This window comes from Sciurus vulgaris (assembly GCF_902686455.1).
Source record: "Sciurus vulgaris genome assembly, chromosome: 12".
In the NCBI taxonomy this organism is placed as follows: domain Eukaryota; kingdom Metazoa; phylum Chordata; class Mammalia; order Rodentia; family Sciuridae; genus Sciurus; species Sciurus vulgaris.
In genome coordinates, this window is record NC_136473.1 from 33,672,681 (window position 1) to 33,696,090 (window position 23,410).

The 23,410-nt window shown below is 52.5% G+C and overlaps 1 pseudogene across 1 annotated transcript; it reads left to right on the forward strand.

The window, feature by feature from the left end:
• Positions 1 to 489: 489 nt before the first annotated feature.
• LOC306642430 (LIM homeobox transcription factor 1-alpha-like) lies at positions 490 to 23,402 on the forward strand (annotated as a pseudogene). The gene is made up of 5 exons (XR_013766828.1): positions 490 to 2,924; positions 13,021 to 13,176; positions 16,074 to 16,151; positions 17,297 to 17,365; positions 21,515 to 23,402. The product of XR_013766828.1 is annotated as an LIM homeobox transcription factor 1-alpha-like (transcript).
• The last annotated feature ends 8 nt before the right edge of the window (positions 23,403 to 23,410 follow it).

Genomic DNA, 23,410 nt, shown 5'->3' on the forward strand with positions numbered 1-23,410 from the left:
CCAATGTCTCCCTGAGCAAGTTGGAAATCAGATTCTTACTCTCAAGCTGGACAGATTGTTAGGTACATTGGGGCCAGAAGTCTGTGCTCCTTTGCCTTGTAATGTTTGGGAAGTGCTGAATCAGAGCAGTCCACTGAGCCCACCAGACACCAGTCATAAGAAGAGGAGCCCAAGCCTGAGCAGGGGCACCTGCACTTCTTAGTGACTACTGTCCACAAAGGCCCGCAGGCCTCTCCCACCTGGGCAGTGTGGGCTCTTCTGATTCCACTGGAGAACATGGAACCATCATTGAGAAAAGTTCACCATATAAGCACAGTGAATCCCAGTGCCCTCTCTCTGGCTGCTGTTCTACAATAATCCTGGCTGTCCTGGGGCTCCTTTTGCTATGTACACCTAGACTGACACCAGGGCTCTATCCTAAGGAGGGGAGGGGATTTAGGCATCAGCTAAGACTTGCACACAACTGTTTCTGAACTCCCTCCTGCCTCTGAGTGTGTGGTGTAAATGTTGCACATAGGCATGCACACACACAGTCTTTCCACACACCCCTCCTGATTCCTGTCTTCTGCAGTATGGTTCATTCAGTCAACTCTTGAGTTTCTCCTCTGTGACCAGCTCCTTGGACACCCAAAGAAGATAAAATCAACAAAGGATACTTCCTTTTTGGTCCATGTGAACCTCAACACATTTAATGCATTCAGAGTATGAGAATTTATTGTCTGTGAATAAACTGGCAACAGTTCGGTGTGTCTGTGTGTAAATGATTAAGAGAAGGGAGAAATTGATGAGGAAAGGAGCAGTCAGCAGTGCAGTTAACATACTGTTTTAATGCAAAGACTTGGGACTGTGGTGCCTGGATTCAATTTCCACTTCTCCCACTGGGGCTGGTGACCTGGGGTGAGCTTTTGAGCTTGCTTCCCCTCATGGTGGATGAGATGGGTGGATGGAACTGAGCACAGGGGCATTTCTGGTGGTGCCTGACTCCAAGTAGTGCTCACAAAAGGGAGCTCCTTCTTAAATGTGAGCATTAGGATCTCCTTGGACCCTTCAGCATCTCCTCAGGCACTGGCAAAGAAGGTAAGGGACCTGAGAAGTGGTCACCCTCCAAGGACAGCTTCCTGACTCACCAAAGTGCCCTTCTCATATGGCTGGGAAATCATGTGTCAGGATGCATGACTGACACCACCACAGCTGGCATTACCTAATCTAACAGTTGGGGTGTGACCAGAGGGATTTCAGCTTTTTGAAGGAGGGACACAGGACACCAGATGCAGTCTCTGCAAAGTGGTACATGGAGAGAATGTGACATTGATTCTAGCACTCTCCCCAAGAATTGCTTTGGTTCTGTGTAGTTGGGGCATCAATTTAGTTTTAATTGTGTTTTGCTTTCTTCTTAAATAATGGACTACAACTTGGAGACACCTAGCCTTTTCAGAAGTATGTGCCTTATAAAGGCAGACCTAGCAGTGATGCCAGCAGCCTCCCCTGCTGAAGCAAGCGTGGGGTGTGCCCTCTGTACCACTCCCACTGCAGCTTCTCATGGCTCTTAGGAGCTGGGCACCTACTCCAGATTGCATGGGAGGGAGAGTCCCTGGGACCTGGCTCCCAGGAGAGGCTGGTGGATGCAAGCACTGGCATTGTCGGATGCTCTTCCACAGGCTGAGGAAAAGAGTGGGAAATGTCCCCCTCCTTGATGAACTCCAGCTTGTCAAACCAGGGTGCAGGAACCCTCAGTAGGAAGGGCCCATGGCAGGGCCACAGATTTCCCCAAAGTGGCCAGACCTCCTGGGCCTCTCCACACCCCATCTGGGGCCCTCTGCCCAGGGCTGTCTCCCCATCTTCTCCACTCATTGGAGCTTGGAGGCTGGCCTCACTCCCTTACATTCAGTGATTTCCAGAAAACTTGAGTGTACCCAGGACCAGTGAGCCACAAGGAGGCTTCCCTTCTCCTATCTGAGAGAACCCCCAGTAAGGACACTTGGTGTCCTTTGAGACACACCAGCTTCAGCCTATGGGGCTCTTAATGCATGTATATAATCTGTGTGGGAAGACTTCCAGTAAGACAGGTCTGTGGTCATTAGGTTTCAGAAAGTCACAAGTAGCTTATAGAACAGTTTCTCAAGGACTATAGCCTCAAACTTTGGAGTTCAGAAGTTCCAGAACAGGTAAAAACACCTTTGTGCCACTTTCAGTAGGGAATAAAGGATTATGCAGATGCAATAACAATAACTGTAATGTTGCAGCAAACATAGGCAGACCAGGTTCTTGGGGACCCAGTTAACTGGGTCCAGTTAATCTCAGTCAAGCAGAATCCAACATTTGGAATCCTCCATTAAGAAAAGGGAGAATTAGTAAATTAATCAGCTGTCATCAAAGGGTTTTTTCAGACCCCCACCTTGGGGGATGTGCTGTCCATGGCCAGTCCCTATGTGGTCTGACTTCCTCTTTCTGCATGTGCAGGTGTATAGAGCAATCACTTGTGTTCTAGTGGTCCTGAGGGTCACTAGAAATCAAGAACTATCCAAAACACAAACATAAAACCAACTTGTGCTAACAATGTGAGCAGAATCCAGTTAGTGAATGAGGGAGATGGAAGGAGTCACTTTAGAAAGCTTTTTATCAACAAATGCTAAGGGCTCTTTGTTCAGCCCTTTGGGTTGGGTGCATAGAGCACTGAAAACAGCTCCTCCTGGGAAAGTCTCCTGCTGGGCAGGAGCCTGGATCCCAGCCACCCAGGGATGTGACAGGCCTGGGTGAGGAGAAGGGCACTGGATCTTGGCCAAGAAACTCAGAGTCTTCTTAGAAGAGTATCATCTTGGTCCATGGTGGTGGCCATTGCACCATGCCACCAGCTGACCTGCAAACAGCAGAAGTTTGCTTCCAGTGGTCCTGTGCCTGAAAGGCCATTGTGGAGTGCCAGCAAGGTCAGAATCTAGTGAGGGTTCCCTTCCAGTTGCAGACCCCTTGTGCCCTTGATGACTGGGAAGACTGAGCTCTCTGGGTCTTGTGACAGGGCACTAACCCTTTATGAGGAGTCCACCACAACATCCATCACCTCTAAAAGACCCCAGCTCCTGGAACTATCACATTGGGCTTTAGGGTGCAGCACATCAACTCTAGGGGGACACAAGGGCTCCATAACAGTCTTAGCTGGCACTTCTCAATAGGAGGACTGCTGGCATTCTGGGTGAGACACTTTGTTCTTTACATTTGTGCCCCACCCACAAAAAACTAGGGAAAGATCACTCCTAGCTTGGGAGGTGCTCCAGGGTCAGGGCATTCCTGGCAGAATGAGGGTAGATTGAGAGGTCGTGCCAACAGACTTAGGCATGTCTTCCCTCTGCAGTTACGAACAGGGCTGGTCAAGGTGAAAGTCCTGCAAGACACCTATTGCATTGCCCCCATTTCACAGGGTGGAAACTGAGGCTGAGCACCCTAATGGAGCCACCTCATCTTTGCTGGGGCCAAGGGCATTGTCTTCTTCCACCCACTGTGCTGCCTCCCTTGGCTCCATCTGAGCACAATCACGGAGAGGTGAAGTAGTCACGACTGGTAACATAGGGCCACCTGTGACTCCCAGTGATGCATGTGCTCCCCAAAACCCTGAACTGGGGGTTTCTAGAGTGTCTGGTGCTTTCAACAGCTTACCTGGCTCAAGAGGACTTAGGTGCCTCAAGCAAAGCTCATGCCACATTTCACCTGCCAAGACGCTTTTGGATCACTTTATAATGTAACTACAATTGGGTGGTGGCCTGTTTGGAGTGACAAGAAAGCATATACCAAAGTTTAATTGGCCACCTTTTTTCTTTTCGTGGGGATCCATTAGATAGGGACATGTTTCAAAATGATGAAATACAGGTCACTTCCAGCTCAGGCTGCAGATGTCATTTTAATCTTAATTATCCCTAGAGGTGAGGAGGATATAGCAAACCTGCCCTCTTAGCTGTTTGGTCTGTATGTGGCCGAGAGGTGCCGATATTGGAGACAGAGTGAAAAGGAACTTATAGGAAAAATGATAAGCTGTATCCAGACTCTCCAATAAGCTCCCTTTGAAGGTCTTTCTGGCCTCCAGCTTGGTCTGGATCTGGCCATGGTGCTGACTGCCCACTCTAGTACTCCTTTCCAGTGAATTCTGGATGGGAGTTTTGGGGTAGATGTCTACATGTCCCATTATCTCTCTGTGTCTCCTTCGCAAGCCCTACAGATCTGGTTCTGAGGAGGATAACCCAGGGAATAGAAGATGGCTTGCACTGGTTTAGATTTTACTGAGGCTAGTGGAATGGAGCATTGGAAGATACCTGATCAATGAAGGGACAGTAGCCACACCTGTGGAATTCCTTGCCAATTTCAAGCACTGAATCAGCGGAGGGTGACCAGCAAAGGAGAAGCATTGACAACATTTAAGACTAAGAACAGATTATACAACTAATGAGATGTGGTCTGCAGACCAGGCAGAATGGTGAGGCCATCCACAGGTTAGCAGGAAAGGGAGACCTGTACCACCCAGGGGGAGGGTGGGACCAGAAGGGGCAAGAACACCTGGGGGAGCTCCAGCTGCCACAGCTGGCAGGTGTGAACTGGCAAGTGGAGGGGGCAGCAGCAGCTGCCAGAGATGCCACCCAGGCAGAGGGAGGTCAAGAGGGACTGCGATTTCTCCTGATTTCTCTCTGTCCTCAGACTCCTTCCTAATTGTCCACTGGCTGAAGCCAGATGCATGCAGTAGCCTGCAGGGGTTGGCCTGGACAGTATAGCAGACAGTGAAGGCAAGAATAAATCCAAGCCTCAGAGAATGGTGCTTGCCTTAACCCTGTGACAGGAACAGGGAAGAAAAACAGAGGCATCTAACATGGTGGGGAGAAAATCTAGAAATAGACATAATTCAGCAGAGTTTGGACTTCTTGTATGATGAGCAGAGCATGGGTGTCTGGGCCCAGAGTGGATTAGATGTGAGCCACATGCAAGCAGAAGCCTCAGCAGGGTGTCAAGTCACAGGCTGGGCTTCCACTCCATCTTGCAGTGCCTGGCACTGGTTTCCACCATGCTGAGATGCCTGTGTGCCCACCATGACCTGCCCCCACCATGACCTGGCACCAGCCTCCTCCTCTTCAGGGACCATGACTGGCTGTGACACCACCCATGGAGCTGGGAACTCACCTCCCCAGCTCCCTCTCTGGCTCCTATCCTTGCCCCAGGTGTCTTTCTTAGCAGGGTCTTCACCCCCAGAGGCAGGCTGCTGTGTGCCCATCACCTTCTGACATAGAAAAGATATTAGTTCATTCTCTGTTGATCTGGGGCATCTTCCCTGAAGAAGGGGTGTTGTTCTTCAGGGGCTCTCCTCTGTCCTGTGCTTTCACACCCACACCAGTGGTTCCAACCATGTGGGGCAGGATTGCTGCAGCTGTGAACCCAAGGGCCCCTTGTGGGTACTGTAATCATTTGCTGTGTGACTTGTTTCCACTCATGACAAAAGACCCCTTCTGTCTTCCTTCCCTCCTGTTTTAAAGATGAAAGGACTTCTGGGTTTCCTCACATTAATAAGACCCTGTTGGATAGTGCACATGGTGTCCCTTCATGGTACTGCATTTGAGACTGGGAAGTCATGGTCTGAGTCTTTTAACATGTCCCATGGTCCAGTACAGGACACTGGAAGCAGCAGAAAAAGGAATTTGCTTCCCGAGAACCAACATGGAATCTGAAGCTCTTGGCCACCCCAGCCCCAACAGCTCCTCAGCCCCACACTGCTGCCCCTGGGGCTCTTTATGGTCACCTCTGCTCTCCTCTTCTACAGTACACACTCTCTTTCTTGTGCTGGAGGGCTGCCACCCCTCCTCTATGTCTCTGCACCTTGGGCTCCATGGAAACACTCCTGGCCTGCTCTGCCCAGGCTGCTAGCCATGTGCTCCTCCTCTAGGCTGCAAGGGCTTTGAGGCAGGGACTCTTTCCGGTTCACGGACATATGTTAAGCACTCTGCAAAGTAGGCATTCTTAGATGAATACGTGATTGGTGGATGTACAAGGACCCTGTGTATATTGAAAAATATTTGTTCATTCTTGAGGATGACCTTTCTATAAATTGAAAAACTCCCTCAAAGGGAGGATAAAATCTGGTTCGACAGGTTGGTCTCTGCATAACTCCTGGAGTGCATGGTTTTAGAGCAGAGTGCTCAATGTGAAGAGAAACTGTGTCAACTTGGAACCTGCTGACTGGGTTGTTCAGCCAGCTCACAGCCCACCAACCACCTGCAGAGTGTCACAGTATCTAGTGACTTCTTTGCCAAACTCCCTGAGAGTCACTTGCTGGTCTCTAAATGACATCAGCTGAGGTGCAGCCACTGATGGTGAGGGAGGCCTTTCTCAGAGACTTGACCTGGATAGCTGAACAGCGCATGCCCGGGTGATGGTGTCTATGGATTGAGAGAGCAGCATAGCTTGGACATCTCTGGGCCCTATAGACAGAAGGCTGCTCAGCACTCTACTTCCTCTCTGGAAGAGGAGATAATGAAGAGAGTGGAGGGAGGGACTGGAGTGCGAGGGAGAGACACTTGTGGCTCAGCTGTCAGTCCATGCAAGTGCGGCTCTGGAGTTCAGTGGCCATGATGTTGCCAAAGAGAAGAGAGAGCCAGTCCCTGGGCTTGGCATGTGTGGCCAGCCCTGTCCAGGCCAACCTTGGTCACCCTCTTACCCTCACCTCTTCCTCAGTCATACTGTTGCTTTTTAAGTGGAAAACAAGATTTTAAAACATAGTTTTATTCTTACTTATGAAAGTGAGCAGGAATCACTGGAGATTTTGCTGGAGCAGTTGGAAGGGTGCGAAGGTCCCAGTTGGTCCTTCACTCCCACCAGTCCTCCTGTGTGTGCATGCAGGGCCACAGGGAGGCAGAGGGAGGCACATTCAAGGTCAGTGATTCTCCCAGTGTGGCCCTGGGCCAGCCCCATCAGAGTCCCACGAGGAACTGTTAGACTGGAAAGCCACAGACCCCATCCCAAACCTGCTCAATCAGGCTCTGGGTGGCCCAGCGGTCTGTCAACCAGCCCAGCAGGTGCCTGGGAGACCTGCTCAGCTGGAGAAGGTTGCTCAGGGCTTGCTCTAATGCTCAGAGTGATGCAATTTCCCTCTAACTCCTGTTTACAAAATAAGCTCCATGCTTTCCCAGTGAAAGCAGCATGGGAGGAGGAGGGGTGTTCTGGCTAACTGATAACGAGCACTGTGGGTGTTCGTGGCAATGGTTCAAGTCGGGCTCATCTCAGGACACCCATTCCAACTAAGAACACAACTACACATGCTTTCCAGTGGTCACTGTGGGGTCACCACACGCAGCAATGCCCAGTTTGTAATTGACTCAGGGAAAGTACTCCTGCAAGACATTCATGTTCCCCTCACCTCCTGCTAAGTGCTCCACTCCCTGCAGGGAGCTGTCCTTGGACACTAGGTGTTCCAGTCCACACTATGCCCCTGCAGCTGCCCCACAGTGTGGCCCACCCTCTGTCTGTTTCCACTCTTCTCCAGGCTTCTGTCCCTAATGGTCACAGCTGGGGCTTTTCTCCTTGTGACTTTCTCTGCTGTCCTCTTAAGGGCAACATAGCCACATGGGTGCCATTGTAGCCTGGGGTAAATATCACTGTGAAAGAGACGTAGAGAGTGTAGTTTCAGTGTAACTGATCTTACCCCAGCGGGAGCCCATCCAGAGGTGGCTGGTTATTCCTTGCTCTTTTCAGATGGCCTGTGGTGGGTGAGTGCTCTGGAGTCTGAAGCCACAGGCCAGGTGGTGTTGGCTTGTGCTCACTTTCCAAGCCAACAGAGGTCTGACCAGAAGAGGGCATCCCAGTCGAGGGCACATGCAGTCTGAGCAGCACAGTCAGGTGGGCATGCTCCCCTGTTGCTAAGCCCACAGAGATGGACCAGGAGGACTTGCTGCTGAAGAGAAACAGTGGTATAACAAATTCACCCCTGGGCTGGGGAGATAGCTCAGTCAGTAGAGTGCTTGCCTCATAAGCACCAAGCCCTGGGTTCGATCCCCAGCACCAAAAAAAAAAAAAAAAAAACAAAAAAACCCAAAAAAACCAAATTCACCCTGCCCAGCACCCAAAGATTGCTGTCTTGGTCTTTTTGCATTTGGAAGAATAATTAACCCTTTCTAGGAAGTCCAACCTTCCTAGAAACACTTAGTTTTCCTCCTAATTTATCTTCCTGAAGACTAGTAATTAATGCAGTAAAATTGGGTCACTCCAGAGAGAGGTGGTATTCTATCCATTCATCGCTTCATAAATTCATAAGTTGTACAAACATAAAATTTTACAATTCATAAACTGTAGCAAACACACTCAAACTTTACCACCATAAACCTAATACAAGTCCTGTGAGTTACACAGGTGTGCCTAGTGAACCACCAGGCAGCTAGACTAGGTGACGTTTGTTCAGAGCTGTGAGCCCTACACATCCCATTCCACTGGGTGTGGCTTCAGTCTCCCTTGGAGGCTGGCCTCTTGGAAACAGAATTGGCAGTGGTTTTCATTTTCTTTTGTCCATGTTTGACTCAAATGCAGTGATGGTGGTGCAGGGCATTGACTACTGATGGGATTGCCAATGTTGGCAGCACGTGGTGAGCCCTGCACAGGTGCCCCAGCTCCACACCTGCACCTCCCAGCTTGAGCTGCACAGACGGTTCTCATCAGAGGGGAAAGAGAAAGATGGGAAGATTCAGAGGGGAGAAGCCATGTGGGGTGGGGGGAAAGGCTGTGAGTGTTCAGATGTGGCCTGTTCAGCTGTGAGAGGCCTGAGTCTGATGCAGACAATGGGAACTCCACCCTCAGTGCCTGTCCTGCTCCCCTGCAAACCTCCCAAGCACATGATCTCCTTCAGGAGCACCAGCTGCTGAGGGCTGAGGGAGAGGAAAGGCCAGCCCCAGCTGGGAAAGCTGCCAGTGCTCAGCAGTGCAGACGTGGAGACATCCCTTTGGGGCCTGCCTGGATACCTGAGTGGGAATATCCCAGCTCTGACCCGCCCAGTCCCCTTCCACTACCTGGCACAAAAACCCAAACTGAGCTGGAGGTCTCTGAACAAAGGGGTCTTTCTTGAAACACTTCACCTTTGGCCCTGCTTAGGAACCCAGCTCCTATCTGCTCAACTGGAGACAGCTGCCTGTAGGTCTTCCCTGAGTTTGCCCTCGGGGAATCGCAGTGACCTGCAGGACAGTGGAATGGCAGGGGAGGGCAGGGCGGGGCTGTGGGCAGAGGGAATATGACTTAGAGGAGCTCTGTCCCCTTTCCAGCAGGAGCTCAGGTGGACTCCACCCAGGAAGTCTCCCCTCCAGCTTTTTCTTTCCTCACTCTTTAATAATGACCACAGGGCATTCTGCAGGTGCCAGGTGTCCTTGGAACTTCACAGTCACCCAGAAGCCTTGGTGGGCAGGCAGAGGGGGAGGAGGGTGGAAGGAGGAAGTCCCCACCCTGTGCCCTTGTACAGGAGACCCCTCCACTGTCCTGGCCTCAGCTACTCCTCTGTAGGAGGATGGTAGTGCATGTCCACCTGTGGAGCTGTGGTGGAGAAGGGCCATGCAGTTGTAGGTGATGCATGTGAGCTGGTGGGTAAGCAGGCTAGTTGATAAGCTGGCTTCCGTGCTCGGCACTGGGTTGCCCCAGTGGGTTTGGACTGGTCAACCACATATAGGAGTTGCCTGCCACAGAGGCCCTGTGTATGTTGGCGCAGGTCCCTGGGCCTCTCTCAGACTGTGTTTGCTCCTTGGGAGGAGAACAATAAGACTGTCAGTGCTGTGCTGCGGTGGAGGTGAGACCAGTGCAGAGGTGGTGTTTGGGATGTCGGCATTTACTTATTTTTTTTCAGGGTCCCTCTCTAGTGCTGGGACATAAGAGGTTGCCTCAACCCAGACATACAGTGACCTGAGGCTGCTGTTGCCACCCAGGTGTGAGCACAACTTTTCAGGACCCCTATATGACCTGGCCTACCATGTTCTGAACTCTGGGTTCTTGCTTTCCCGTGCAGCTGCAGCCCCAGAACCCTCCCCAGTACCCATGCTGATCCTCCTGATGATACCTCCTCAACAAGAGGACCCCTCCAGGACGCCCAGGAGGCCCTCACCTGTATCCTTACTCTCCAGATGGGCACCTGCTCCTACTCATGCTGACATATTCTCCTGCATCTTTCCAGGCCCCCAAGCTCCCCTGTGGACCCCTGCTTCCTGCCTCTGGCTTTCCAGACCTGCTCCCCCACCTGGGCGCCCCTTTCCTCCACTAACTTCTCTGGTGACTTAAGGCTGCTCTTTTCTAACTGCTTGGTTTTCAGTGTTTACCATACCGGAGGAACTTGCCACATGCTGCCTTTGTTCTTCACTGCCTCCTGCACACCACCCTCCCCAAGCCAGCTTCCTGATCCTTAAGAGCATCGGTCCTTCTTCTACCTGCTCACTGCATAGGACACAGAGCTGGACACAGAGTTGTGGGGGGAGAGCCCCTTCCCAAGTAGATCTGCTGGCCACAGATGACCTCCTCCTGGCAAAGCGTCCCCTCTCTCTTCTGTCCAGCCATCCCTGCTCATCTTATCTCATTCACTTCCAGCACATGTGTCACCTGCCCTGGTGGTCTTCTCCTCCATAGGTGCTGCTGTCTTTCTCTGCTGATCAGCAGGAAGGAGTCCCAGAGTGTCCTTTTGCCTGTCTCATGCACAAGTCTCCATGGAGTGCATGCAAGTGCACTGGTTCCCAGTGGAATATTTTGGGAACTGCGGCTGGCCAGGCTGGCAGAGGCCTTCTTGGAGATCTGTGTGCAAGGCAGCAGTCATATGGATCTTGCCTCTCTGAGGTGCTGCACTGTTGCCTCTTGGATTTTTGGTGCTTCTTTGAATTCCCCAAGTCCAGGGGCAACACCATTGATCTTGGAAGAATGGAGTTGTAATCTTGCACTGCAGGGCAGTGGCTGGAAGAGCTCCCTACACCTCCTGCCTCCATAAGTTCCTCCCTGCTTTCCCCCTCCCTCCACCCAGAGAGAACCCCAGACCTTTCCTCTGCTCCCCAGCCTGCAGGACGTTTATGAGGCTCATTGCATCTGCACCCGCCATTCCTACCTCTGCCCTCCCTGGCTTGAGAGTCTCTTGTCCCCTCCCTCGCCCTTGGCAATCTCTTGTTTTTGGGCTGTGGGGATTTTCCAACAACCTGAGCTGAATCTACAAGGCCCCACAAGTAGTGCAACCCCCTCTCCCAGCCATAAACCATGCTGGGCTTGTGTCCTAGGCAGGTGGAAGGAACGGCAGTGGGGGTAGCAGCCTGAGCCATTCCAGACACTCTTTTACAAGAAAGGTCCTGAGTGCCAAGCCAATTCACTTCACTCTCATAGGTTGTGTGGAGACCTAATCTCTGGGCTTCCCCTCTAGGAGTCAGATTTATGCTAGGCCGCATCTAAAAGGCCTCCGGGGATGCCGATGACATTTGTTGTGGGAGAACGAAGTGGTGTTCGTGTTCCTTTCATCTCTACTGAGGGGTGTCGGCTTACATTATGAGGCACCGCCATAACCCGCACCTGGGTGTGGGAGTCTCTGGCAGTCCCTGCTCTGCCATTTGAGGGGTTTCCTTCATCTTTGGCTCATGGCACTCCTCCAGGCTTTCAAGAGCTTTCCTTTCTCCTGGACAAGTTGCACAGCCTGCATTTTTGTGGAGAAATGGGAACCTGAGTCCAGCAGGCCTGACCTGCTGAAAGAGCAGAAGGGCACTCAGAGACCATCCCAGAAGCAGAGTTGGAGGATGTAATAGGCCCCTAATGTTTACGCACAGTGGCTGGAGCTGGTGAGGGTCAGCGATGGTCAGTTCCTGTTGGCAGCTGGGTGTGGCATCTGCCCGCGTGTGAGAGGTGCCACATGCTGCCCACCCTCCAACTTCAGAGCCTCTCTCACCTGGACCTGCCAGGACCTCCATAGTCCCTTGGTGGTGGTGCAGGCAGAGGTGTTTTCTGTCAAGTGTATGAATGCTATTGACCAGAAGAACACATCAAAGGGTGCCCAGGAGGGACTCCAAGGGGGCTCAGGATGCATGAACTTCAGTGGAGAGCAGGGATGGAGGGCAGGGGTCAGAAAACTGTAGGATGCCGGCCACTCTGGTCTGGGGTGGGGTCCTCCAGGTGACCTCCTCCTGGTAAACGTCCCCTCTCTCTGTACTGGGCGGCTACTGTCTATCTGGTGAGTCATTCACTTTCAGCACAGGTGAACAGCTCTGCTTTCAGGCCTCCTGAAGCTGCCCTCTGCCACAGGGCAGAGCCCATAAGACCTGCAAAGACAAAAATACTCACTCTGGAATTTTATGGAGTCTGGAGACCCCACACCAGGGCTTCTTGAAGGCTAAATGAGGCCTGAAGAAAGAAGGGGGGTGAGATGCTAAAGAACAGAAAGGGATCCCAGAGATGCTCCGCAGTAAGCTCTCCAGCGACAGGTCCCTGCCCCTCTCCTGTCCCTCCCCTCCCCTCACCCTCCTCCCTCTGGACACAGCCTTGCCTTCCTATCTTATTACAGGGTGTGGAGGGGGACTGACCTAGGTGGCTGACCTAGGGGATCCTTCCTCCTCCTCTCTTCCCTCTGCTCCATGGCAGAATGGTAGCTCTCTGGAAATGGGCGTGAGCCTAGGCAAGGCCAAGCGCAGTGACAGAGGACCCTGCCCTGGACAAGCTTCAGAACTTAGCCTTCCTTCTGCAGCCTGCACTCCCCACCCCCTGCTGGGAACACTTGAAGTGGCACTGCACAACACCCACTCTCTGTAGGTGAGAGTCTGTTCTGCAGAGACCAGCACCAGAGTACAGAATTGGAGCTCAGCCCTCCTGGGACATGAGGCTTCTGGCCACCAAGAACACGTCCTTTGTGTTGAAATAGTAATGGCAAATGTGATTATTGAGCCTCTGTCATATTCTAGGGAGTCCTAAGTCTTTCCATGCATCATTTCATTTCATTTCATTTCAACAACAGTTACATTTTTCTTTTCTTTTTCTTCCTCCCTTCCTCCCTTCCTCCTTCCCTCCCGCTACCAGGAGAGCCTTTGCAAGTCAGTTCCAGGGGCGAGGAAGGGAGCCTCTGAGGATGGCAAGGACCACAAGTGTGCCAAACACCCCAGAACCATCCTGACCACCCAGCAGAGGAGAGCATTCAAGGCCTCATTTGAAGTGTCCTCCAAGCCCTGCAGGAAGGTACAGGTGGGCAGAAGGGAGGGGTGGGGACAGCACCACCTCTCTGTGTACCTGGGCTCCTCTGGATGTCGGCACATGGGTTCAGTGGTAAGGAAGGGGGTCAGCCAGTCTGTGCAAGAGGGCTTGAGCCCTGCTGTGGATGCTGAGGTGCAGCTGGGCTCCCCGAGTCTGTGTGTGATGCCATTCCACAGCTGTCACCTGTGCAGTGTGATGGAAACAACAATAAGCTGCATCCATTTGGTACAGTCACAGAGAATGCAGGATGCGTGGCTGGTGGCAGGTGTTCTTCCTCTGGCCTAGTGCTTCCCTCTCTGGGTGCCTGGGGGCTCCTCTGAGCATAGGCCTTCCCCTGTGGAGTGGAACATCACTGTGTGGATGTGCCATGGCTTTTGAACATCCACCTGTTGTTCCCATTAGGAGCCGTTAAAAAGTAGGGCTGCCCTGAACCTGGTGTAAAGAAATTTGGCCCTAACAAGAGGGGCATTTATTTTCCCCTACGTCCCAGTCCACAGGAGAGCAGGCAGAGACTGACAGCAGCTGTGCTGTCTATCACTGGGCCTAAGGGCTGTCCAGCTGTCACCCTGTTTCCTGCCACCAAGGAGGGGAGGGGGCAGGGCAGCCCAGGTGCCTGTGCCCAGGTTTGCTGGCCACTCCACTCTATGAGAGGGCAAAGTTCAGTCCTGAGGCTGCACATCCCACGGGGAAAGCTGGGGACTGAGCCCACCTGGTGACCATGTGGCCATTACACTCAGGCTTCCACCATGGAAGGAAGGCAGAGGAGGTGGCTGCTGGGACAGTTCCTGGCTCTGCTACGATGGCTGTGGCCATCCCTGAGCATTCATGATTGACCAACTGCCTTTACACAGCAAAAAGAAAGAAATCATTCTTTTTGAAATTTATAAAGGAAATACTATTTTTTTTTAAGGGTTAGGATGTCTTTTTCTGCCTTCCTGATGGAATTCCTCAGCCTTCGCTATAGGGATGAGATAACCCGAGGTCTTCGTAACCCCCAGCAAAACATCTATGTCCTGTTCTGGGCTGTGGCCCAGGAGGGTTCATTGTAGGCCTGCTCTACTGCTGCCGTTTGAGGGTCCAGCCTAGAGGAGCAGCGCCCCCTGGGACACTGTCTCATGAAAGTGGCAGAAGGCAAGAGGACAGGGTGCAGAAGGAACCGCATGCTCTCACTGGACGTGACACTCATTATGTCCTCTGTTTCATGGGCACAAGCAAGGCTGGGGCTTGGCCTCGTCATGCAGAGCAGGGGGTATCAGGGGTCAGAACTGGTGGCACAATAGTGCAGTCTGTCACCCAGGTGTCCTTCCTTCCCCTGCCCTTGGTACAAAGTGGGACTTCCCAGGTTGGCTTGCACAGGACAACTGTCACTTCCTCGGCATGCTTCCCAGCCTCTGGGTGGCCATGTGCTGGGGGCTTGTTCCTGGGCAGTTTTCAGACCAACAGCAAGGAGGTGATGGCACAGGACTGTAACTCCTGGCATGAACCCTGAGGACTTGGCAAAGGGGCCACGGGGGTTAGGGAGGGGTGTCCACTCTGGAATCAGGTGAGGCTTTGTGGAACAGGTGGTTGCCAAGTTGGGCCTCTGAGCAATGGAGAGAGTTTCAGCAGGTACAGGGGTCCTAGCTTAGCAGGAGGGTATGCCTTGAAAGTCTGGCCTGATCTTCCCTAAGCTCAGCCCAGTGGCATGAGTAGGGTGAGGCACTTCCCAGGCCTGGGGCTCACTGTTTGCCCTGCCTGTCAGGGCTCTTCAATCCCATCTTCTCTGGAGTCTCCTGAGAAGAGGCCATGTCTCTTGGGCCTCTCTGCACATTTGCTTTATTGGACCCCCATCCTGCCATCTTGCCAGTCCCTTCCCATGAGCCTGGCTGGCTGGCTGGCTGGCAGATGTTTAAATACATTTCTTTATTATCTGGACCCCATTGTCCTTGTCTCCACCTGGCTCCAATGCATGTGCCTGCACCGGGGCTGCTTACTGCCCCTGCCGGGTTCCAGATGGCTCCTCTCTTCTGTCTCTTTCTCTCTGGGAAGGGCTCACTCAGGATAACAGTGTGGAACCCCAAAGTCTCTTGAGCTAGAGGGACAAAATGGAACATTTAGGGCCATGGATTTGGGTAGAAGGGAGGACTGACTGTTCGGGGGAAGCAGGCTTCACCCCGTTCCTCTTCCAGTGGGCTGGCATCCACGCACGGCCTGCAGCTGCAGCATGGGGGAATTTCTAGTGTCTATGGGACATCTGAGGGCTTATTCCAGGGGAGGAGAAGCCTGGAGGCAGCTCCTGGGAGTGTGCAGATGTTCACGAGTCAGCGGTGTTGGCCAGCTTTTTGTCACTATAACCCAAGTCCCTGACATAACAACTTAAAGGAGGAAGAGTTTATTTTGGCTCACACAGGGTTCCCTGGCACCATTGCTGTGGGCCTGAGGTGAGTCAGAGCATCATGGTGGGAAAGTGCAGCAAAGGCCACTGACCTGGGAGCAGAGAGAGTGAGAACAGGAGGCGGTGGCAAGATGGAGTCGCCAGGGGCATACCGCAAGGACCCACTGCCTCCCACCAGGTCCTTCCCAGTGGTTCATTCAGTCACCAGGGGACTGGTCCACTGATGAGGTCAGAGCCCTGGTGGTCCTGTCAGTCCCCAAACCCCAGCTCTGGACACTGCTACACTGGGGACAGACCTTCAGTGCCTGGTCTGTGGGGGGCTTTGCCTGGACTTCCTTTCTACCTGGAAGGAAGCCTGTTCTTGCCTCTGGGCTTTTGCTAAGCATGAATCATCCTGTAGTCTCTGCACAGGCGAGGCCCATTGGCCTCCCCATGTTTGTACAGGAAGTGTTCTGCCTCCTACCTGAACTGCCAATGGTTCTTCAAGAATAACTGTCTCTTTTTCCAGGTGAGGGAGATGCTTGCTGCAGAGACAGGGCTGAGCATCTGTGTGGTGCAGGTGTGGTTCCAGAACCTGAGAGCTAAGGTAAGGGCTTCTTGCTTCTGTGTTGCTCTTTCCTGAGGCAAGAACAGAGGGTGCTGCACTGGCTGCAAGGCTGTCTGTCCCAAGCTCCCTGGAGAGCAGCTCTCTCCAGTAACAGTCCTGCTGTCACAGGGTTTCAGCTGCAGCTGAAGGGCAGACCATCTGTTTTAGTGTAATGTCTTTATTTTCCTAGTGACCGTGCCTCTGAATCTGCCAACGATTGGTCCAATCCACGTCTTTGGGTTAAGCCATATTCTCTACTTTACCTTTATTTTTAAATTTATATCTGTGTACTCCAGATACCAATTTTTGTTTTTAATAATTGAAGGAGAAACCTAAAAAGCACTCAGATGACTGGCCCAAGAAGGCATGTTGGCATAGTGGCATAAGAGCCTTGGCGGCCCTTTCCCCACACCAGCTCAGTCCATACCACCGCCTTGTCCTCCTAGCCTGCCAGGGCCTGCTGCCCCATCATGGGCTGTTCTGGAACTTCTTCCTGTGCCTCTTCCTACCCCTGCAAGTGCCTGCCTCCTACCTGCTTCCCTGGTCTGCAGAGGGAGACGCATGCTGCCGTCTCATTTGCTGGAGATGAACTAGGGGAGATTTCCTGCAGCTGAATTCCTCAGAGGGGTTGGGATGGGTTCAGTCATCCAAATGGACTCCATGGAGCAGGCAGTCGAAGAGACCCCTGTGCCCATGGGGACACTTTAAACCTCTGAGGCACCTTGCAGTAAAGACATTTCTTTTAAGACCCAGTGTTTCCTACACACACACACACACACATGCATGTGCTAAACATGTGTTGATGTTTTATGGAGCTCCAATGTTCCACTGTTCCACAGAACACAGTTTGAGAAACATGGGGTTCAAGTTCCTTAGTCCAAGGTGCCGGGTAGGTCTCAAACACAAGGTGGCAGGTAGGGGACGAACAGTCTCTTGGCTCATTCAAGTCACCTTGTGGCACTTGCTGAGAGGGAGTCCCTATTCCTGTGGGGTAAGCATCCTCCCCCTCCACTGTGAGGGGTCTTGTGTGCTCTTCCTCAGACTGGCTCCACTTACTAGCCTATCAGCAGAGCTGAACCCTTTCCTTGGCCCCTTGTGTGTGACCTATTGTGGCCGGCATCTGAAGTGGCCCTCTCTCTTGCCAGATGAAGAAGCTGGCCAGGTGGCAGCAGCAGCAGCAGCAGGACTAGCAGAGGCACAGAGGCTGAGCTCTGGTAAGTTCTGGCCCCTGAAGACTGGCCTCTACTGGGCTCCATGAGGGACGGGCACTTGGAAGAACCCAGCTTGCCCCACTTGGGAGAGAAGCCCACCACAGGGGGGTGAGCCAGGAGGAGCCAGTGAGAGCATGTGGGCTGGAGCTCCACATCCAGAACTGCAGATGAGGGAGGTGCTGGTCCAGCACAGAGCCAAGCTGGGGCAGGTATCAGGGCACGTCGGAGTCAGAGGCCTATTCCATTGCTTGTCTCCATTCCTCCTCCTCCTGGGCTGGTCAGTTTAACAGAAGACTCCCCTGGCTCAGCCTGTGACAGGTAACCTGAGATGATCCACTTGAAGGAGGAAAGCTTTATTTGGGACAGGGTTTCAGTCCATGTTGGGGCTGTTGTCTGTGGGGTCCATGTGTGGCACACCATAGCAGAGTGTGTGGCAGAGGAAAGCTACCTGCCCCATGGAGGCCAGAGAGCAGAGACCACAGTAGGATCTAGAAGGAGAAAGAGGATGGTTCCAGGCATGTGCCAGTGACCTTCTTCCTCCACTTGTTCCCCCTCCCAAAGGCTCTACCATCTCCCACAGTGACAAAGGCTGGGGACCAAGCCTCTAGCCTCTGGAGGGGACTTAATTTCCCAATAATGTAAAATGATGACAATAAAAAACCCCCGAGGTGAGGAGCAGTTACTGTCCCCCTCTCAGATGGGCAGACAAAGGCTCTGCAAGTCTGAGCAGTAGCCTGGTATAGGTGAGAGATGGAGTCAGGTCAGGAGCAGCTCTGACTATGTTCCACTGGGCTGGGTGTTCCAACACACCCCTCGCTGGATGTGCCCTTCCTGGATATACCCTTGCTTTTTTTTTTATCTAGGGGAGGTGCAAGGAGTTGGCAGGGGAGTGGACGGAGTGACTGAGGGAGTGTCCAAGGAAGTACTAAGGAAAAAGCATGGAGAATTACACGTTAGAACCATGTCATTCTTAAAGGGACATGCTGCCCAACTCTGCACCCATCAGTGTTCCTTGAACCCCTGTGCCTTGAACTGGGCTTTTCACACTTCAGTGTGTGCACAGGCCACCTGCAATCTTGGTGAAGTGCAGGTTCCGATTTTCAGGGAAGGTCTGGGTGACACTGAGAGTCTGCATTTTTAACAGCTCTCAGGTGAGGCCACTGCTGCTGGCCTTGAAGGCCTGGCAACAGGCATAAGTTCTCATCCTTGCTTAGACCCTGAACTATACTTGACATCTAGGCTAGGTTTGATCCACAATTTGGCTCTTACAGTCAAGAGTTCCCTTAGTGCTCACTTAACAATGAGAGATGCTAATAGAGAAAAGAGCTGACCTGGGGCAGGGCTATTGGGAAGGGTAGGCAGTGAGTCAGCCAGGAGCTAGTGTTCTGATTCAGAACTTCCCTCAATGCCAATGAACCTGGGACCAGCTGTTCTGTCTCCTCATGCCTAGGACTATGCATCCACAGGTGAGGAAATGGTACCTGACAGCTCTATCTCTCAGGGCCCTGCAGTTTTCTGAGGCCCTCAAGTGATGTAAGTTGACCCCATCTAGGCAACAAGCTGAAAGGGAGAATGCACTGGCTCTGGCATTAGGAGAACACAGACTCAAATCCTTGCATGGTGTTTAACTCTGGGGCAGCTCCTGGGGAGACTCAGGAAGCAGAGGCTGGGAGGAGGGGCCCTTTCACCACAAGGCTGAGGGGGTGAGGTTTCTGTGTCCCAGTGTAGCAGGTTGTAGCTCCAAGGCACATACAGTCTCATGGAATTTTCCTGTCAACCCCATGAGGTTCACTGGTCCAGTATCATGAGTCCCATGGATTAATGGGTTCACAACGGGTTATTGGTGGATCTTTAGAGTCATCACTCCTGGGGTAGTCACACCTGAGTGCAGGATCCAACCCTTTGTTTAAGTGCCATGTTTATAGGGTGCTCTCAAGTTTCAATTGCCCAGCTGCCACCCCATCCCTGTCCTCCAATGTGGGGGCCTTTGGTTGGGTACAGGCTAGAATCACTAATGTCTGCTTACCTTGTTCCATCTTGTGAATGAGGGACTAGGCCCAGGCATGAAGCTCCACCACTGTCACATAGGTCCCCAGGTCACAGCTTGAGGTGGCCTCCATGATTTTCAGACCTGGCGTTTGCACCTTCTGTAGTCATTCCTACACTGAGTAGGTCTGACATCCAAAAGTCCTGAGAGTCATGGTGGTGTCTGCCCATAGCCATCCTGGATCACAGCATGGACAGGTGGTAGTGAGGGGTATGAGGTGCAGTGTGGGACTCTGGGCTGCAAATCAAGGATGACCTGCCACGGTCTTTGTCTAGCAGCTCAGAAGAATGGTTGTGGGAGTGCCAGCATGGAAGGGATCATGAAGCCCTACAGGGCTCTACCCACCCCCCCAGCTGCTCCTGGCTATCAATCAGAGCATCTACAGCTCCAACACCTTCTGCCAGGGCCTCACCGCACCCCAGATGACTGAAGATCACATGCACCCTTAAGGTGCATGGGCCTCCACCCACTTGTCGCCTCTCCTTCCCCCAGATGCACCCAATCACTGTGACTCCGCAAAAGGACAAGTGAACCACAAAGCAGAGCTAGAGTCCCCTGAGAATCAGCTACTGGGGGCTGCAGGGGAAGGCTGCTGTGGGTGCTCACCAGGGAGGTGCACCTCAGAGTTCCAGAGCTTCCTAGCTGAGCTTCCCTCAAGTCCCACCCCACCTTCTCTATAAGCCAGGGCTCAGCAGGTGAGACCTGAGGAGCCCTGAGGTGGGGGAGCACAGAGGTGCAGGGCTAAAGCTCAACCTCAGGGTTGACCACAGGACACTCACAGAGTCTGTGAGGAGCACAATTCGTGGATCTATAGATGAAATCACGGGTGATAAGTCACTCTGAGAGCTAAAAGAGATTTTTAGTCAATAAGCCTTCCAAATACAAGTATCAAAGACAAAACCCTCACAAAGATTTTGTCCACATTTCCTCCTTACTTGAAAAATAAGTGACCCGTTGTGGGCCTGGAATCCCAGTGGCTCAGGAGGCTAAGGCAGAAGGATTGCAAGTTTGAGGCCAATCTCAGCAACTTAGTGAGTACCTAAGCATCTCAATGAGGCCCTGTCTCTAAATGAAAAATACAAGAGCTGGGGATGGCTCCCTGGCCAAATGCCCTGGGTCAGTCCCCAGTGTCCCTTACCCTCACAGAACTTGTCTTATTAAAGCCACCCTACTCCACCCATCACAAGTCAGCAAGTACTGATCAGGTCTGGACCTGCAGGCCTCTTTGGGCTGACTTCACTCATGCACAGCTCTGTGGACACACACACATATGTTTCTGATGTCCATCCTTCTGAGGGCACAGTCATAGTGACCTTCCTCACTGCAGGTCATGGGAAAGCAGGCAGAGGTTTTGGTGTCAGGGTCTTCTACCGCAGAGTCTCAGGGTCCGCATTATAGAAGTCCCCTTGGTGACCCTCACAAGGTGGAGCTGTTTTCACCTGTTTCCTTCAAATGCAAATGAAGCCTTCTTGCCTCTCCCTCAGGTTGCTGTCATCTCTCAGTGGCCCATGAAGTGGCCCCTTGGCTTCTGGGTCAAGGGTGCACACCACCCTCCCTATCCCACACAGTGCAGATTGGGAGACAGAAGGCACACAGCCTGTGCGTGTTGTTTGAAAGGGCAGAGGTTATCCTGGACTCCCATCAGACTCTCTCAAGAGACACTTCTGAGGCCAAGTCCACAGGCCCCTGACCCAGCCTCTTCAGGGTCCCTGGCCCAGCCTCTTCAGGGTCCCTGGCCCAGCCTCTGCAGAGTCCCTGGTCCAACCTCTACAGGGGTCTCTGACCCAGCCTCTGCAGGTTCATGGCCTAGACTCTGTGAGGACCCTCCCCCTGCATACCTGCTGCCCACACATGCTGTCCTTTGCTGTGCTGCACTCCATTTTAGCACCATCATGCTCTAGTTTATGTTTTTACCTGTTGCACTTTGGACAGGAGCCCCCTAGTGAGGCTATTGACCCCTGGATTTCCCTCTGCCACTGTCCCCAGTTCCTGCCTTCCCTTCACCAGTGAAGAGCCACAGGGGATGAGCATTTGACTGGATTTCCTAGCACTGAAGCAAGTCTCTCCTCCCAGACACCCATGTCAGTGTTTCTTCTCCATTTCAGGTGCTGAGCCCCTGTTCTATGACCTGGATAGTGAGGACCCTTCCCTCTGTAACCTGGGTGACTATTTCCTAGCAACCTCAGAATCTGGGCCCCTGCAGTCAGAGTGGGCAACCACATTGACCCCCTGTCTTCCATGCAGAATTTGTACTTCACCTCTTGAGTCTTCCTAGCATCTGTGGCTAGGCTCCCAGATGGAACTACCATATTCTGTGAGGGGTGGCTGACTTTAGGACAGGGAGGCCAGGGGAGAGGTGGGCTGGGCAGGGAGGTGTGTGTGATGCTGCTGTTGTATAATGATTTGGGGTAGCTCGGCATTTCCAAAGACTGAGTGTGTTACGGATTGCCTAGTTCAATGTTTCTAATAAGAGTCTTAGGATTATATAGGAAGATGTGCTAATCATTAAGGACAGGGACTTTAATATAGACACTCATGCAAATTAGATACTTAGGGGCTCCTAACAACTTCCTGCTGTTTTGGGAAGCTCTCATGAAGAGATGTATGTATCTATCTGTACACCCACAGACAGACAGACAGCTGTGTGTGTGACTGTGTGACCTTTCATACCTTGTCATCGAAGTTTATCCCTGATTATAACAGACTTCAACTGTACAGCAAAAGTAACTTTATTTTCAGTGTAAACTATATTTAAGGAAATGCTTGATGCACTTATGTTATAAAATGAGATAATTTACTTTTTATAAGCTTAATTTTTAGTTTGAAGAGACTTGTCGGCAGGGCAGAGAGGGCTGCTCCCTGCCCCATAGTGGTGGAGCCCGTGTCTTCCAGAGCATCTGAGGCCTGGAAAGCAGATCTTTGTGCTGGCAGCCCTCTCCAGAGGAGTCCTGCTCTTTGGGGTTCAATCACTGGGCTTGGGTAGGACAGAACAATCTCTGATCATGTTCTTAGAAAACATGCGGCTAGACTCTTGAGCTTTTTCTCAAATTCTGACATGGCACCCGGTTGTTGGGGGGGGCCTCAGCTGTCACAAGTGTGGGGTGAGGCTGACAGCATGGACCTGCCTCTCTGAGGACACTGAAGTTCCACATAGTAGGGCTGCAACCAAGACTGGTGTTTGTTTAAAATAGAAGCAGATCACCCACTTGGTGGGCAGGCTGCCGGGCGCTGCAGGCAGGAAGGTCTCTGATGCAGCTGAGAGCTGCTGCCTACCCATCCTCTGCAAGGCCTGTGCTGGCAGAGCTGGCAGCTCAGGAGAAGGCTGGAGTTCTTCAGCGGGAGAGACTCAGCCCCAGGGGTCGGAGCAGGCATGGTGGTGTTCCAGAGCAGAGGCTGACCGACCATGACCTGTGGGCCTGCTTCCTAGTTTTTAATGTGTCATTTATGAAAGAGAGAGACAGAAGAATATGTGACAGACTGTGGCCCAGGGAGCCTGACATACTTGCTGCCTGTGTTATCTGGCTCTTGGCAGAAGCATTTTGAGGGTTCCCTGTTGTCGAGGTTCTGTTTCTGCATGGCCTGTGGAGCTCTCCAATGGGGGAGGACCTTGGAACCCGGGGATCTGCCCCAGCTCATGAATCTGGCCCTGAGCGCATAAGACCCAGCAGCCACGTACACAGGGCATTCGCTTCTTGGTCTCCTGCTGGTGCTAGGATGGGGCTTCTGTGCTGGGAGGGCTTCGGGGAACCAGAGTGGGTGGGCAGGACAGAGGGACAGCCTGCACTCCTCTGAGGGGCTATACTGAATGTGCTCCCACTGTGGGGGCATCGCTGGAGCCTTGCACACAGCCACAGGTCCCCTCTACTGTGAGCTGGAGGGAATACATCCCTTAAGGTAGAGTCTGTGTCCTGCAGTTTTTGGGCCCTTGTGTGTAATTTATGCAAACCACCAAGAAAGCCACACCAGTATGACCAGCAGGATCATGCAGATGCTGGTTGGCC